General features: G+C 41.7%; 1 protein-coding gene across 12 annotated transcripts in view; it reads left to right on the top strand.

Annotated features, from left to right (window-relative positions):
* The window catches only part of tcf7 (transcription factor 7), a 219,048-nt gene that overhangs the window by 20,238 nt on the left and 179,728 nt on the right, over positions 1–19,082 (top strand). The window lies entirely within an intron of this gene.

Below are 19,082 nucleotides of genomic sequence, written 5' to 3'. Positions count from 1 at the left end.
TTGGTCAATGGTAATCTGCAGGATGTTGATAGTGGGGGATTCAGTGATCGTATATTCCAGTGAATGTCAAGGGGAGATGGTTAGATTCTCTCTTGTTGGAGGTGGTCATTGCCTAGCACTTTTGTAGCATGAATGTTACTTGCCACTCATCAGCCCAAGCCTGGATATTGTCCAGGTTTTGCTGCATATGGACATGCACTGCTTCAGTATCTGAGGAGTTGCGAATGGTGCTGAACATTGTGCAATCATCAGCGAACATCCCTACTTCAGAGTTTATGATGGACGGAAGGTCATTGATGAAGCAGCTGAAGATAGTTGGGCCTAGGACAGGGCCCTGATGAACTCCTGTAGCAATGTCCTGGGGTTAAGATGATTGACCTCAACAGCCACAACCATATTCCTTTGTGCTAGGTATAACTCCAACCAGTGGAGAGTTTTCCCCCTGATTCCCACTGACTTCAATTTAGCTAAAGCTCCTTGATGCCTCACTCGGTCAAATGCTGCCTTGATAATAAGGGCAATTACTCTCACCTCACCTGTTGAGTTCAGCTGTTTTGTTCATGTTTGGACCAAGGCTGTAAGGAGGTTGGGAGCCGAGTGGCTCTGGCGGAATCCAAACTGAGCATCAGTGAGCAGCTTGTTGCTAATTAAGTGGCACTTGATAGCACTGTCGACGACACCCTCTATAGCTTTGCTGATGATTGAGAGTAGACTGATGGGGCGGTAATTGACTGGATTGGATTTATCCTGTTTTTTCTGTGTACAGGACATACCTGGGCAATTTTCCACATTGTTGGGTAGATGCCAGTGTTGTAGCTGTACTGGAACTGCTTGGCTAGGAGCACAGCTAGTTCTGCAGCACAAATCTTCAGTACTACAGCCAGGATGTTGTCAGGACCCATAGCCTTTGCAGTATCCAGTGTCTTCAGCCGTATCTTGATGTTATGGGGAGTGAATTGAATTGGCTGAAGACTGATATCTGTGATGCTGGGGATCTCAGGAGGAAGCCGAGATGGATCATCCACTCAGTACTTTTGGCTGAAAATGGTCGCAAATGTTTCAGTCTTTTCTTTTTCACTGATAAGCTGGGCTCCCCCATCATTGAGGATGGGGATATTTGTGGAGCCTCCTCCTCTGGTTAGTTGTTTAGTTGTCCACCACCATTTACAACTGGATGTGGCAGGACTGCAGAGCTTAGATCTGATCCATTGGTTGTGGCAAAGAAACCAGCACAAATTGGTTTTCTTAGGTTTAAAGAAGAAAGATTAAAATTAAGTAAACTTAAACTTAAACTCTAATTTGGTTGATGCTTACGGATACACGACACGCCCATGCTAGCATGTGTACGTGATACATACATGCAAATAGAGACAGAAAAGAGCAGAAGAAAAATAAAATGGAAAAGTTTGAGGCAATATCTGAAGAGTTGTTGTTATGGTTCTTCGAGCTCCTTGATTGTAGGTAGATCTTGCTTTTCGTTGGGGCCCAGTATTATTCTTAAACCTTGTTCGCTGTAGGAGACTTTTCTCTCTTGGGGTTCATGTGTCTTCAGTGGTTTCAGAGGCTTGTGAGAAAGAGATGGGAGCAGACAGGAGAGATCTTCTCAGTCCAGGAGCAAACAGTCTTTCTGAGTTCAAACTCTCTGTGGCCAGTTCAAAAGAAAACCCTGGAACAGCCAGTGTGTCATGTGACTAACTGGCCTGACCACATCTTGGATTGTATCACCTTAGCAGTCTCTGGAATGCTTCTCTTACACACAATACCTGGTGATCAAGGTCCATTGTGGGTTGAATGTGTCAGAGAATGGTCCTTTGTCCTTCCAATCACCGTCTCTTGATATGCAAATGTCTTTTCCAGCCACAGCTGATCTATTTAACAAGTCCTTTCCTTGCACCAGCAACAGTTTAAAATCAATGTTCATGATGAAATTAATGTGCCTCATTCTTGGCAGGTGGGGACCTAGCATGACAATAGTAATGGTATAGTAAGGGATATGCCGGGCCATGAGTTTACAGATTGTGGTTGAGTACCATTCTGGTGCTGCTCATGGTCCACAGCACCTCATGGATGCCCAGTTTTGAGCTGCCAGATCTGTTCTGAATCTATACCATTTAGCACGGTGATTATGCCACACAATATGGTGGAGGGTATCCTCGGTGTGAAGACGGGACTTTGTTTTCACAAGGATTGTGCGGTGGTCACTCCTACCAATACTGTCATGGGCATTTGTGATGGTGGGGACCCTGGAGGAGGCTGAGAAGAATCTGCACTTCTGGCTGAAGATGATTGAAAAGCACTTTGTATTAGTTATAGCACAGATTAAATGCAGTGCAAAGCTCCCCTTTTACTGACTCGTTATGTTCCATAACCCTAGCATCAGAAGAGCTCCTCCACAAGTTCCATTTTGCAGAACAGTCATACTTGTTCATCCTTTTGGTGAGATTGACAACTGGTGCTGAATTACTATTAAAGGAATATTGTTGGCCTCTTTAGGAGTGTTCAGGTAGGCTCCTTTCTTGAAACAGTCACAAACAGCCCACTCAAAACTTTCATTTTGAACCCAGCCTGTTGGTTGGTGAGAAAGATCACACTCCAACAAGTTTCCAACAAGGGACAGATTCATGTTCCTCCTGTGCCTGGGCACTAGTTCGCGAAGCACAGCCAAAGTCTGCTTCACTTGGCCTGCTCTAAACCCTGCCATGTTTCCAAGGTTTGAGTTTAAAGATCATTTTGTGAGGCTTTGTTCCCAGTGTGAAGCCTTGCTCAGTGGGCACACAGGTCAGAGACAGGACTATAACACCATCTAGCGAGGCTCCGGGCAGGGAGCAGAGCCCCACAAAATGACCTCCATTCTGTATTGCAACCCAACTGAGCGTGGAGCTTTTTGTGTGTTTGTTACTGCGTGTGGTGTATTAAGAGAAACATGAAAGGGAAAAGCTCAGCCTTAGAGACAGGCATCTCCAGAAAATGCTAATAGAGACTGGAAATAGTCTCTGCATTTTAAATATGTTAAAACTAGCCACATCAAGTATTTTAAATTGGCTTTGAAAACTGGATTTTTTTTTGCTCTGCTATTTTGTTGTTTATTTGATAATTGTTTCTAAACAGCGGATGGTATGGTTTGTGTCACTGCCAGGGATCATCAGAATCCGGAATACCCAGCTTGGGGGCGAGCTTTGAACGCTCTTGCGGTTTTAAACCTTTTAGGGAAAATAGCATTAAAAACATTTTCAATTGGAACTTGAGAGGTAGACTCAGTGATCAGATATTTTAGTGATCCCAATTGAGAGATTTAAAAATGTGACTTTCTCTACCTTTTGTAATGCATGTGCTTCCCCATTTACAGTGTGGGTATACCTTATTTAAATTTTCCCCTTTTGTCAGGTCTCAGGGTTAGACAGTATACTTTTGCTGGGGGTGCAGTTGGGGAGAAGCGGGGCAGGCAGGTGATCTCTTCTATGTATGTCCCAACCCGGTCTATAAGAAGCTACTGAAGCTACTGGGAGGTCTGAAGGTCATGGTCTATACAAAGAGGGGAGAGGTGGGAAACAGAGAAAAGTTAAAGAAAACATAAAAAACTTATTCAACAATGTTGCAAGGTAGAGGGTCTTATAAATCCAGTGCAGACAAATTTAAAACATTAAAACAAATTTTACCTTTAATTGAAAGGCTGTGGGCAAAGGAAAAATCAGCTTTATTTGTCAGATTTATATTTGATGCGAAGTAGATATTTTCTGTCTGCTTAAAGTACTTACTATTAGGAAGGAGTGCACTAATGAGGGATGACACTGTTGGATTTACCTCCAACACTCTTGAACTTTCTATCAAATGTAACTTAGAATAACAAAAACAGAGAAAAATAAACTCCTGGCTGACACACGTGAGTGCAAAAAGAGCTTCTGCTGCATCATGGATCCTCCCAGGCTTTTAGTGTTGAACAGAAATTTTGCAAATGATTGTTTCAGAAACCAATGGCTGTATTTTCAAAGCAGGCTCGGGAACCCGACACCCGGGTGAATTCCAAGACCCGACCCCGCACCTCCACTGAGTCATTCGGCAACACTATATTTAAATGTAAATGTCCTAATTGGGCAGGTGTCAAGCTCAGCGTCTCATTAGTGGCGCGAGCGCCTTCAGAAGCAGGACCTGCCTGCCTGGCACCAGCAGCAAAGGCAAGTGGCAGCCATGATGGGGCCTGCCGCTGTCTTGCTGAAGAGAGCAGGCAGCTCCTCAGAGGGCCAGTGGCGTAAAGGGATGAGATGGGGTGGAAATGGCCAAAACAAAGGTACTGCCCATGTTTCGGCGCAGGATATCAGAGGGCCCAATAATTTTAAACATTTAAAAAAAGACTGTTCCTTCACCCTGCAGCAAACCCAACAGCTGTGCACTAACGTGCACCAGACGGTTCAGCTTCGTTGAAATCTCCATTAAGAATTAGTGCCAAACTTCATGGCCCCTTAATAAGCTCCTAAAGGAGCTTAATAGGCTGTTAATTGGAGGCAAACAGATTCTCTGTTCCATACCCACCTGCCCTCACTCCCCCACTGCCAGCACTTTGAATATTGCAGACTGTCCCGGAGGCGTCAGCATCCAGAGACGACCTCCGGGCTGCGATGTTTAAATCGCTCCCGCACCAGGTCCCGACCCTGTCAGCATTTGAAAATCCAGCCCCAAGTGTGTCTGGAAATCTCCATAATTCAATTATAGAGCCCCTTTAAAGCTTAAATAACACAATCAAAAAGAATCAGGGGTAAGCCTCCATGCATGTTGCAAAGTTATTTTGTAATCAGCAAGGAGGAATGTCAGAATGCAGAATTTGTGAAATGTATTGAGTCGCAGAGATGTACTTTGCTCACAGTGTCAGGTCCTCAAAGTAAAATATTGCCAAATTCCAAAACATGGGCATCATTTTAAATCACGTTCTTACATCACCATGTAACTCATGCATAATATCATAATGGACACAATTAGAGGTCTCTTGCTTCACCATTATTGTAAAGAAAAAGCTTGACCGCACTTTTCAGATGGTTTTGGCATGAAGGATTTAAGATTTGATAGTTACGGCTTAGTGACAGTACTGTCATTTCAGAAGGTCATGTGTTCAAGCTCCATTCTGATACTGCAGTAAGAAGGAATCCCTACTCCGAGATGCTGTTGTTTGGATGAGACGTTGAACCAAAGTTGCATCTGTTCTCACAGGTGGATGTAAAAGATCCATGGCACTATTTGAAAAGGAACAGAGGAGTTCATTTGTTGTTGTTGTTTTCCTGGCCAACGTTGTCCTTCAGTCATTATCAATAAAACAGATTAATTGGTCATTTATTTCTTTATTGTTTGTAGAATCTTGCTGTGTGCTAATTGATTGCCACATTTCCCTATATTACAACAGTGACCACACTTCAAAAGTACTTCATTGGTTGTGAAGCACTTTAGGAGGACCAAAGATCATGAAAGGTGCTTTATAAATGCAAGTATTTCTTTCCAAAGTTAAATATATTTAGCAAAATGAAAAAACACTTTTATTTTAACCTTTTGTTGAATGATGCCCCGAGAGACAACACTGAGTTGTTTCTGAGTTACAATATTTACTCTATGAAATACAATCTGCTCCAGATTTTATTTACTGTGTGTTCTATATTTTTACAGGACGGAAGTTTTTTTTAAAGAGATGCATCTGTGCAGTTGTGTTTGTGTAGATCATGTTTATGATCATAAAATGGTCAATCAAGTGAAAGTCAACAATGGATGGGAGGAGAGGAAATCTGATAAAAGTACAAATCAATTCATGTCACAATTTCATTGTAAACATATAATGTGATTTTACCAGATTTGAGAGTAAAAAATGTAGAACCTGAAGATGCTTTTACTCTCCGATAGATTCACATGGAGTTATAAGAAGTGTTGTTGACAGCAAGCAACGATGCTTGATATTGAAACATTGACAGCTTGTCCAGCATTGCCTATCTCATCTATCATGACTACCTGCCCCCTAATGGCTAAGCTTTATCTGATTCATGATAGTTACCTCAAACTCACAGGATTCTACAAGTAATTCCTGTCAAAGCATGGATGGTTACTTGAAATTTTGCCTTTCATTGGTGTCAGGATCAGTAAGGAGCAGAATACAGAGCAAGAGTGCAGCCCTAGACAGTTGCTTTAAAGAGAGAAACAACATTTGCGATCAGTAGCTGTATGGAACAAGACTGTGTTCTCAGTCCATCCTACAACATCTCATACCTGTTCACTTGGTTTATGGAGCAAAACTTGCAGAAAAAACATGCACAAAAACAGTACAGAGTTTTGTGTTATGGGGATGATTAAGGGCCCCTCAGTTCCAATTTTCTAATTTGGAGCATTTTTGGAGGGGAGTTGCAGGAGAAGGTCTTATTTAGTGAAATATGCTTCTACTTCAACATGACTGATCCATGCAGATTTTGGAAGTCATGTTTATCAAACATTGAATTGGGAAATAATTTGTTGAGGCTTCTTCCTGCACCTCCTTCCTTATCCCTCCATTATAATGTATTCTGAGCAGGCAAAAATAAATGTGGCCCGCAATGTTATTCTTCAGTCAGAATTCAAACAAAATAAAAAATATAAAAAAAGAAAAATGACATTTTAAATCCATTTGCCAGTAACTGGGAGCATTCATCCAGAATAAATTTCTCTCCTTAGGTGAATGTAACAGTTAGTTAGTGCCATAACCAATTGCTTGAGCAGACTGCCAACTGGCCTAACCCATGAAGCAGTATGTCATATAGATGGCATGATTAATGAAGATTAATTAGGCTACTATGATTCCGTAATTGTTGGCTTTGCCACTTGTATATCAAACAACAAATACAATTTCTGTTTGGTCAGAACCTAATGACCTTTGAGTCAACACATCAGTGAATAAAGAGTCCTGGAAGACTTTGTTCCAGTCTGAAAGAAAGCAAAATATTCTAAGGATTTTGCTCATCCTTGATCAGAAAATTCAATGAATCTTTATTTTGATACATATTGTAATTTTCTTCTCCAATTTTCTCCTCTTATCTCTTGAAGATGTAAGACGTCTCAAAGAAGGGCAGGACTAGGTATTAAATATTCCTGGATACAAGGTGTTCAGGAAAGATAGGAAAGGAAGAAAAGGGGGAGGAGTAGTGGTATTGATTAAGGAGAGCACTGCAGTGCTGGAGAGAGAGGATGTCCCAGAGGGGTCAAGGACAGAATGTATTTGTCTAGAGCTAAGGAACAAAAAAGGTGCAATTACATTGCTTCGTGTAGTTTATAGGCCACCAACTGGTGGGAAAGATGTGGAGGAACAAATTTGCAAGGAAATTACAAAGAGGTGCAAGAATTATAGAGGAGTTATAATAAGGGACTTTAATTATCCAAATACAGACTGGGAGAGTAGTAGTGTAAAGTGCAGAGAGGGGCAAGAGTTCCAAATAGTGTGCTCAGGAAAATTTTCTACAGCAGTGTGTTTCCAGTCCAATGCGAAAGGAGGCACTGTTGGACCTGGTTCTTGGGATTGAGGTGGGCCAAGTGGATCAAGTGTCAGTAGGAGACCATTTAGTGGACAGTGATCAGTGTATCATAAGATTTAGGTTGACTATGGAAAAGGACAAAGAACAATGCAGAGTAAGAATAATCAACTGGGGTAAGAATGGATCTGGGCCATACAAATAGGAATCAAAGGTTGGCAGGAAAAGCGGTAGCTGAACAACAGACTACCTTCAAAGAAGAGATATTTTGGCCACAATTCTGCAGTGAGTAACCCACCTCCTGACTCCCAAAAGCCTGTCCACCATCTGCAAGGCACAAGTCAGGAGTGTGATGGAATACACTCCACTTGCCTGGATGAGTGTGGCTTCAACAACACTCAGGAAGCTCGACACCATCTGGGACAAAGCAGCCACTTGATTGGCATCCATACCTTAAACATTCATTCCCACCACCACCGACGCATAGTGGCAGCAGTGTGTATCATATACATGATGCCCTGCAGGCAGCTCAACACGCCTCCTTTGACAGCACCTTCCAAACCCGCAACCTCTTCCACCTAGAAGGACAAGGACAACAGATGCATGGGAACACCACAACCTGCAAGTTCCCCTTCAAGTCAAACACCATCCTGACATGGAAATTTGTCACCATTCCTTCACTGTCACTGGATCAAAATCCTGGAACTCCCTTCCTAACAACACTATAACTGAACCTGCACCAAATGGACTGCAGCGGTTCAAGAAGGCAGCTCACCAGCACCTTCTTGGGGTAGTTAGGGATGGGTAACAAATGCTGGCCTTGCCAGCGACACCCACATCCTATGAAAAAATTAAAAAAAAGTTAAGGCATATTCCCACGAAAGGGAAAGGTAAGACTAACAAATCCAGAGCTCCCTGGATGATGAAAGAGATAAAAATTAAGATAAAGAAGAACAAATGTGCTTATGACAGATGCCAAGTTGATGATATAATGGAGAACCAGGTGAATATAGAAGGTTCAGAGGGGAAGTGAAAAAGCAAATAAGAGAAGCAGAGAGAGATTATGAAAAGAGAATGGCAGCTAACATGAAAGAGAATCTCAAATTCTTCCAAAGGCATATAATTGGTAAAAGAGTGATAAAGGGTGCAGTGGGGTCAATTAGGGACCAAAAAGGGGATCTCTGCATGGTGGCAGGAGGCATTGCTGAGGCATTAAATGAATACTTTTCATCTGTCTTTATCATCTACCAAGGAAGAAAATGTGACCCAGGTCATGGTGAAAGAGGAGGAAATTAATACACTAGAAGGATTTAAAATCGATAAGGAGGAAGTATTGGATAGATTGTCTGGACTTAAAATTGATAAGGCACCAGGACTGGATAAGATGCATCCAAGGATACTGAGGGAAGTGAGAGTGGAAATTGCAGAGGCACTGGCCTTAATTTTCCAGTCTTCCTTTGACTCAGGGGTGGTGCCAGGGGAATGGAGAATTGAAAATGTTACACCCTTGTTCAAAAAAGGGTGTAAAGATAAGTACAGCAAGTACAATCCAGTCAGTTTAACTTTGGTGATGGGGAAACTTCTACAAACAATAATTTGGGACAAAATTAATAATCACTTGGAAAAATGGGGTTAATTAAGGAAAGCTAGCATGGATTTGTTTAAGGAAAATCGTGTTTAACTGATTTGCTGGAGCTTTTTGAAGAGGAAACAGAGAGGGTTAATGAGGGTGATGCTGTTGATGTGGTGTACATGGACTTCCAAAAGGCATTTGATACAGTATGGCACAACAGGCTTGTGAGCAAATTTATAGCTCATGGAATAAAAGGGACAGTAGCAACATGGATAAGGAATTGGTTGAGTGACAGGAAACAAAGAGTAGTGGTTAATGGATGTTTTTCGGGCTAGAGGAAGGTTTGTAGTGGAGTTTCCCAGGGGTCAGTGTTGAGACCCTTGCTCTTCCTGATATGTATTAATGACCTAGACATTGGTTTACACGGCACAATTTCAACATTTTCAGATGATACAAAACTTGGAAGCATTGTGAACTGTGAGGAAGATAGTGTGGAACTTCAAAAGGCCACAGACAAGTTGGTGGAATGGGCAAACAAGTGGCAAATGAAGTTCAATGCAGAGAAATGTGAAGTGATTCATTTTGGTTGGAAGAATACAGAGAGTCAATATAACATAAAGGGTACAACTCTAAAGGTGGTGCAGGAGCAGAGGGCCCTGAGTGTAGATGTGCATAAGTCATTGAAGGTGGTAGGACAGGTTGAGAGAGCGATTAATAAAGCATATAGTATCCTAGTCTTTATTAATAGGGGCTTGGAGTACAAGGAGATTATGTTAAACTTGTATAAAACACTGGTTTGGCCTCAATTGGAGTATTGCATCCAGTTCTGGGCACCGCATTTAAGGAAAGGTGTGAAGGCTTTGGAGAGAGTGCAGAAAAGATTCAGGAGAATGGTTCCAGGGATGAGGAACTTAATTTATGAAGATAAATTGGAAAAGTTGGGACTGTTTTCCTTGGGGAAAAGAAGGCTGAGAGGAGATTTGATGGAGGTATTCAAAATCATGATTAGTCTGGACAGTTTAGATAGGGAAAAAACAGTTCCCCCTCATGAAAGGATCAGAATGAGAGGGCATAGATTTAAGGTTATTGACAAAAGAAGCAATGACGACATGAGGAAAAACTTTTCCGTGCAGCGAGTGGTTAGGATCTGGAATGCACTACCAGAGAGTGTGTTGAGAGGTTCAATTGATGCATTCAAAAAGGAATTAGATAGTTACCTGAAAAGGAAGAATTGACAAGGTTATGGAGAGAAGGCGAGGGAATGGCACTAAGTGAATTGCTCGCTCAGACAGCTGCTGCAGACACGATGGGACAAATGGCCTGTTTCTGTGCTGTAACAATTCTGTAAATCTGTGATGTCAGAAGATTGAAGACTGCTTGTCTGACATCCAGTACTGGATGAGTAAAAACCTCCTCCAACTAAATATTAGGAAGACCAAAGCCATTGTCTTCGGTCCCTGCCACAAACTCTGTTCCCTAGCTATCAACTCCATGCCTTTTTCTGCAACTGTTTGAGGCTGAACCAGACTGTTCACAACCTTACTGTCATATTTGACTCCAAAATGGGCTTCCAACCACATATCCACGCCATCACTTAGACTACTTATTTCCACCCCGAACATCGCCCAACTGTGCTCCTGCCTCAGCTCATCTGCTGCTGAAACCCTCATTGATGCCTTTGTTACTTCTAGACTTGACTATTCCAATGCACCCCTGACTGGCTTCTCACATTCTGCTCTCCATAAAGTTAAAGTCATCCAAAACACTGCTGCCCATGTCGTAACTCGCACCAAGTTCCATTCACCCATCACCCCTGTGCTTGCTGACCTACATTGACTCCCAGTTAAGTAACAGCTTGATTTTTAAATTCTCAGCCTTGTTTACAAATCCCTGCATGGTTTCACCTCTCCCCATCTCTAACCTTCGCCAGCCCTACATCTCTCCGATTTATCTGTGCTTCTCCAAATCTCACCTCTTGAGCATCCCCAATTTTAATTACTTCTCCACTGGGGACTACACATTCAGCTGTCAAGGCCTAAGCTCTGAAATTCCCTCCCTCCACCTCTTCGTCTCTCTATCTCTATCTCTCTCTCCCCCTTTAAGACGCTCCTTAAAACCTACCTCTTTGACCAAACTTTTGGTCATTTGCCCTAATTTCTCCTTATGTGTCTTGCTGCCAAAGTTTGTTTGATAATGCTCTTGTGAAGCTCTTTGGAACATTTTACTGTTGTGGTATATAAATGCAAGTTGCTGCTATGTGTCACTGTACAGATTCATGGGTACCAGCTTCCTCCAATATCTCTCAAAGATGCCCATTGTTCAAGGATGAATCTGGAGTGTCACCTGTTTATTTGAATTTGGAATGTGTTGAAGCCAAGTCTAGTCATGTCTGTACTCCATAGCTACATAAGGGCATTTTCCAGAATAGGTCACTTGATAGAGATTTAACAGCAGGAGTCCTCACCTTTGCTGTACTGGCTGAGATAAAATAGCACATTCAGGCCAGGCACCAAAGCAGAAACCTTTTTGTCAATATGGTTCAGTACCACTTCATGGTGCATTCGCCATTCATATCACTTTCTCTTTGGTTTCCTTTTTAATTATTTTAGCCTTTGGACTGAAATGCAGTGGCACCTGTAATCTGACCTATCAGGTCTCATTGACTTACAGGAAAACATTTATGTTCCATATAAATGTCACTTCCTTTTGAGGTATTTTATTCTTAAAAATGGATAACACTATGGGGTAGAGATTCCACTAGGTTGCGTAAAAGAACGAGGAATTTCAAGTGCAAGTTATGCTCAGTGCAAATTGAGTTTTTGTGATCTTTTGCACTGGTTTAAAAAAACATCACACTGGAACCGGGCCCCACCCACAAAACTGGCCACAACTTCAAATCAAACTAATCACCATGGCGATCTTCCGCCAATTGCACCCGTTTGCAGCCCTTTGAGGAGGTTTTTAAAATGAACCTTCTACTAATAGGCACCGTTTAAAAGTTCTTAAATATTTACCAAGAGACTGGTTAGCATACACAAACGCAACTAGTAAATGGACCTGTATAGTTTTTTAAAGTCATTTTCAGTTATTTAAAATCAGATTACTCACAGGCGGTGGACTGGGGCACTCTTATTAAAAACGCTTATTTTTTGCGATTACCCCATTTTTAGCAGCCGTAATAAAACTGTATCAGGTTACCACTCTCAAATATATCAAGGAATATTTTTAATGCAAGGGGAAAACAAGTAAACAATTACTTTCTAAATCAATGCGCGATTGCACAGGTTCATGAAGGACTCTATGACTGAAATTTTATGCCCTTCCCCAATGAACAGGATGGTGGCAGGGTGGGGAGGTGTTGCGTAAAATGGAATGGGAAGCTCAGGGGGCCCTTCCCGACCTGCTCCCCCTCCGCCGCCAATTCTTGCGGGGTGGTGACGGCAAGAAATGGCCTGCCCACCCCAAGCCAATCAAGGCCCTTAAGTGGCCAATTAACGGCCACTTAAGGGCTTCCACCTGCCGCCACATGGATTTTACCATTGGCAGGTGGGCGGCCGAGGCCTCAGAAAAGGCGCCTGATAAAAGTAGGCGACCTTCTAACGGCCTGGGTGAGGGCCCTCCTGCTCAGGCACCCTGTGCCTGATGGAGGGCTGCCCCCAATGTCCCAACTGCCCCCAACACATCCCCCCGCCCCCCCCCAAACCGACCCCCTTGCCTCACCGGGCCCGACCAATCACCCCCGGCAAAGCCCCAAAAACTTAAATGATTTCCGGTGCTTCCCGACATTTTCATTCTTCTGCTGGGTTGCAGTCCCAGCAGTGGCCACCACTGCCGGTGGCGCTGCTGGGACTAAGAGCTGCCGGCCCACTGATTGGCCATCAGCTCCATTAGGCGGGACTTCCTGCCTCAATGAGGTAGAAGTCCCACCCAAGAGCAGTTAAGGGCCCGGGGACTGTAAAATCCAGCCTGGATCCCCAGGCCCGGCGAAGGCGGGATCGCCACCGACTTTTTGGTCGGTGGTGGATGGCTCCCCTCCATCCCCCCGCGCCCCCGCTGTACAATTCCAGCCTATGTTTGTGATTATGCAAACAAATTTGAGCAGAAACTTGAACCATAACTGTACTTTAGAAAAGCAGCGCAATTTTGAGTGCAATTTGCTCCTGGGTTGTCCATTGCATCCAAAGTGGAAACTCTGCCCCTCTATGTTTAAATATGTTTGCAAGCAATCGTTTTGATAATACATTTCAATTCCAATGTGTCCTTGATTTTGGCAACTCTGCCTGAAACTCAGTCTGAAGGAACTGACAAGATCATAGCTTCAGTTGAGGCCATAATAAGAATGTGCTGTGAGCTGGGCTTAGCCAAGGCCCTATAGCCCATTGTAGCAAGATGAATTGCTATTTATGAAGTAACTAACAGCTGCCTTAGCGAGAGAATCCTAGAATAGCATCATCTGGTGTAAAAGCTAACCGATTGCCTATGCCTTTATATATATCACTAGTCATTGTGAACCTGCTGCCCAAGACAGCAAAGGATCTTTTACATAAAGTTTTTCATTGGAAATGTCGCCGCTGGCTTCTCTTTCATGAAGGGAAACACTTATGTGTTCCTGAACAAACCCAGTGGCCCCAATTAATAAACAACTTTTCTGTATGTTACATTATTTTCTGTATACTTTTTTGTACACCAATGAGTGAAAACATGAAGAAAATTCTGGAAAGAGTTAAATTGATGTGGTGATATTTTGTAAAAACAATCCAGTCTTTTTAGTGTGTGCCAAATTCTTGATCAGCAATTAAGTGCTTTGAATGGCACATGTGACTTGAAAACCACTATGGTATCTGGGAAGCTGAGGCAAAAAATGGAGGATGTCCAGCTCTCCTTCCTCCTCTGCCATTTATTCAGCATCTTTCATTTAATTTCTGTATGTTTCTTTGATACTTTGCTCCCCAGAGATACATTGGACCTCATCATGGTATTCAGGATGTTGTCAGACCAGAGCCTGAAGTTGCTCTGCTAGCAGAGAGACAGAACAAGAAGGTTTACCTCTTCACTTGCTCATAGTCTGGCTCATGGTTACCAAATGCCTCCTAGTCTGAGGGGAGATTGTTGGCGAATGAAAACAAAATAAATGCTGCAAACAAAACATTAACTTGTGAGCTGCCAGCCAGAAATCCTACTCAAATTTAAATTGTTTATTCCAGAGGGCCGATCAGAATCAGCTTTAACTCACAAGAGCTTTAAAGATGAATTTCATTCAATGAGTGGTTTTCATGGCAAGAGGGGAAGGAATTTGAGCAGTAGAGGGTTGACAAAAATGGAGCCGTAGATCTTAGAAAGGCATTTCAGCTGTTTTATTGAAGAAAACCCCCCAGTATATGCGATACGATCATGATAATGACATTTTTGCTGGCTGTAAGACATCATTAGACTGCATTTTTGAACAGAAGTCAGAAGCTTTCTTAATAATTGACAGTGCCACTTTTAAAAAGGTATCATGGGGAGGTTCTTGTGATATAGCGACACACAATAAGTTCGTTCCTTTTTGTTTGCCAGTACAAGAGAAAGCAGTTGCACTGAGTCCCAGAGATAAAATGTACAAAACATGATATCCATTTTATCAGGATTTAAGAAAAAAACAGAACTTCATTTAACTTGCATTATCTAAGACTAGATTTCAAGCAATATGCTAAGTGGCAAATTAATAATAAAGGAGCATTTTTTGTTTCATTCTAAAGCACTCAAAAAAAAAATCAACTTCCATTTCTGTTGAATTACTGACGTGTAGTATAGAAGCCTTGTGTTTGTTTATCTTTAGAAGTGGCATATTGCACATCGATCTCTTCAGGCTCTGGTCTGACAACAGCCTATTGTATGTAAACCCACACACCTGTCGGAAAATATAAACAAATTCATCTAGCTTTAAATTAGCATAATGATAGTAATTAAAAGGCACTGTTTTCTTAAAAGATAAAAATCCCCTGGATATCTAATGCGGAGAGTCCCTAGTAGAATTCATAGAATCATAGAAACTTACAGCACAGAAGGAGGCTATTCAGCCCATTGTGCCTAAGATGGCTCTTTGAAAAACAGCTGTGCTTAGGCCCACATTCCGACTTTTTGTCTGTAACCCTGTAGGCTCCTCATCTCCTAGCCAGAGGGAATAGTTTTTCTCTATCTAATCTAGCAAAACCTCTCAAAAACCTTTATTAGGTCACTTCTTAACCTTTGCTGTTCCAAGGAGAACGCATCAAACTTTTCCAAGCTGTCCTCATAATTGAATTCCCTCATCCCTGGTAACATCCTGTTAAACCTCATCTGTACCTTTTCCAAGGCCTTTGCATCTTTCCTGAAGTGTGGTGCCCAGAATTGTCCACAATATTCCAGTTGAGGCCAAACCAAATTGATAAAGTTCCAACATAATCCCTTTGCTTTTATATTCTATTCCTCTATTGATAATCTCAAGTAATCCATATGCTTTTTTCAGCTACCTTATCAACTTGCTGTGCTATCTTTAAGGATTTTTGTATGTGGGCATCAAGGTCTCTCTGCTCATCTACACTTTTAAAAATGGTGTCATTTACATTGTAATAATATTTTGAACAATTACAAACAATAGCATTATATTCCATCTTTGAACTTCCTCAAGAAAACCATGATTAATATAGAAATTAGTAGGTTGTAGGCTGCAATGTCTAATACTTTAAAGGACATTCCAATTTGAACCTGTCACAGAATTTCCATATTGTTTGGCATTAGAACCCTACAGACTTGTCACAAGAATTTCAGTAAAGTGTAATAGTAGCCATTGCTACCCACTATATGATGTATTAACGTAGTCCCTTTGTAGCCATCGTCTTTTTCATTTTGCTCTTTTTTAATGCTTGATTTTGCGTTGCGCCCTTGTTACTTTTGTAGGTTAGTTTCACACCGATGGGGCAGATCATACCTATACTGTTTAGTAGCTGTGAAACCTGTCTATAATCTATAGTAATTATAGAGCAGTTTCACTCTCTTTAAGAAATATGGGTACAGCACCTCCTTTAAAGAAGAGGAATGCAGATTTGAACCCTTGGCCCCTGTGGTTATCTCAGTGGTGAAGGTACGACAATTGATCTCAATGAATGCCCCTAGGATAGAAAAGGAAAAAAATACTGATTGTTATCTATTTGCTGGGAAGCGCACGTATCTGAATAAGGATTGAACTCAAATGTGATGCCATCCACAATTGAATAACCTGCCGAGCCTCATAGTCAAGACACATACAAGAAGAAATACCATGTTCATGGAGGGCGGCCACCATTCTTAGAAATACACCTCAGAATGTGTCATTGTCCCAGTGGGGGAGGGGAGAAAAGTGTAGTGGAGACAATGACAAAAATTAGAGGCAAGTACCCACTGAAAAATGAAAACAGAAAGCAGTATATAGTCCGTAAATTTGCTATAGCAACATCCTGTTATGACAACACAAAATGTACATATTAAAGGAACAATTTGTGTATTCATGTTTTAGTCATCCAGGGTTATCTGAATTTTCCACATCGCACATTCAAATAGGGAGCCCGCGACATAGCTCAGGGAAATGTAGAAATTTATGTCACCAAGATGAAAGAGCTGGGGATGAAACACAAAATGACAATGATAGTTACCAAGTTTAGTCATTCATTTTAATGTTATCAGTATGTACATGAAAGACAAGATGTGAATATTTTTTAAAAGGAAAATCAAGCTTACTGATCAAGTAACTAATAATAGCCCTTAACCTAGGTACTGAATTGCCACCCATTCAGTTTAGTAAATACATAGTCCAGTTACTGAAATTTTTCAAATGTAAACAAAATGCCTAAGTTCAGCTTTTAAACTAACAAAATCTATGATGCACATATGTGACGCCACATTTGTCACCACAGTTCACCAGAATGTAAGAACATCATTTTACATACATGCTAAGTGTTCCATTTAATGCCAGCTATGTGAACAGTGAGTGTGAGACAAGGAGCTGGAAGCAGAAGGGCTGAAGACTTGAAGCTGGAGAGAGGTAAAGGTAAATCAATAGATAGGCAAACAGGTGCCAAAAAGGGACATGCAACATTGAAGAGTCCAGCGTAGATAGGAAAAACAGAGCCACCAGGCCTAACCACCTTTCCACAGTGATCACAGTGACTCAAACATGAGGCAATGTCCCCCGCCTTTACTTTTGTTCTCAAGTGCTGACCTAAATTTCTAAATATACAAATGTCACGTTGCAGTATTCCATTAAATTAGTTCCTACCTACATAGTTATTATTACCTAAATGTTTAGCAGCAGTATTTTGAGGAGTTTTTCATGACTGGTTAAACTCCAGAGATTCCTCTCACCAATCCAGTCAATTAAAGAAAAGTACAGTTTTGGGAAACTGTAAATAAAAATAGGCTGCCCAGCTTTCTACTAACTTGAGTATGTGGTTTTATGTTTTGCCAATTTCCTGTCCTCCATTCCTGTTCTTCTTCTGAAGCAGTAGCTCCAGTTGGGATAAAGTTGCACTGGTGACAGAAACCCCGCAGTACTTGGCCCAAGTGGCTATACCTCATGTATGAGTTTAGATAACGAGTGGCAGCAGATTATTCAACTGTGGGCTGCGGCAGGCCATACATGGCTACTACAGACAAACTTGATCATATCCCCATCTGACATCCACTGTATAGGTCACAAAATGGTGATCAGGAGTTGGAACCCTGGCTGATCTTTGTTCCCTCATCCAGGGGTGCTGAGACTAACAAAAGCACAGTTAAGACCAGCTAGCTCAACACAGACTAAGAATTGAAATTAGGACCTTGTAACCCAGTTGCATACTGTGAACATAATGCAGCCTATTATTTTTTGGCTTTCTCATCAGATCCTTTCTGTCTTGTTTGGTGTTTTACCTAACTTACTAACAAATTCCTCCGATATATTTTATTCCTGCTTGGTTAATGTACAATTCTGATTAGAAGAAAGTTCAATTTCTCACTGACAAATAGCATTTCAAATTTTTTGAGCATTTTTGCTTTGTTCTGCTTTCATTGCACTATTTTCTTTGGTAACACCTTCCCTTTTTTTCCCCCTCCTTTCTAGCCATGAATGGGGCACAATCCTCCACCAGCCAGCTTCAGTATCTGGTGCTTGATCACTGCCAATAGTGAATTTGGACAGACAGGAGGTGCAAGTTCACCATTGGCAGTGGCCACAGAGGAGGTACATAAGAGCAGCATTGTGAAGAACCCACAAAGGTGTTTCCTCCCCTCACGCAAACAGTATGAAAGCAGAACAAAGCAATATAACAAAAATGGGCAAAAAATAGAATCTACATCTGTAGTTATTGCCATTACTCCTTGCTAACCATCAGATGCCCAGATTACCTCCTGAGGACATGTCAGATGCATTAATCCCTCTGATGACAAATTTAAATACATTTCACAATGGAGCAGTTAAAGTTGGTGCAGTTCCCTTTGCCCTTCTGCCACCATGTTTGAGTTCCTGATCTCAAATTTGCAAGGTGATGCTTAGCCCAGACCAAACACCTCTTAATGTGAGGGGAGGAAAAACTGTTGTGATGAGAATTAGTTGATGTGGCTTGTTCACATACTAAGACTCGCTATCGATAGTTTAGAGAAAGTAAAGAAGACCCAAACGAGGAGGCAAAACTAGGGTTTTGATTTGGAAGAAGTGCAGTACTTAGCAAGGGTGATGGGTGTAAAAGATGCTGTTGTCAGATAATCAGCATTTGGAAGAAAATAGGGACAGATAGTGCCAAAGACCAGCATATATCATTTGAAAGGTGACAAAGAGAGAGGCAGAGAAAGATTCCAATACCATTTCTGATTGGAAAGGGAAACTGACAAAGAGAGTTATAAATCAAACAAAATATTTGTATATTAAGAACATAAGGAAAAGAAGCATGAATAGGCCATTTGGCTTGCTGAGCTTGGTCTGCCATTCAATAAGATCATTACTGATGCTCTACTTCAACTCCACCTTCCCACACTATCCCTAGTACCCAAAAATCTATCAACCTCTGTCTTGA

The sequence above is a fragment of the Heterodontus francisci genome, chromosome 12, assembly GCF_036365525.1.
Source record: "Heterodontus francisci isolate sHetFra1 chromosome 12, sHetFra1.hap1, whole genome shotgun sequence".
Taxonomy (NCBI): domain Eukaryota; kingdom Metazoa; phylum Chordata; class Chondrichthyes; order Heterodontiformes; family Heterodontidae; genus Heterodontus; species Heterodontus francisci.
Note: the sequence above shows the minus strand (reverse complement) of the source record. Positions and strands in the feature narration are given on the sequence as shown.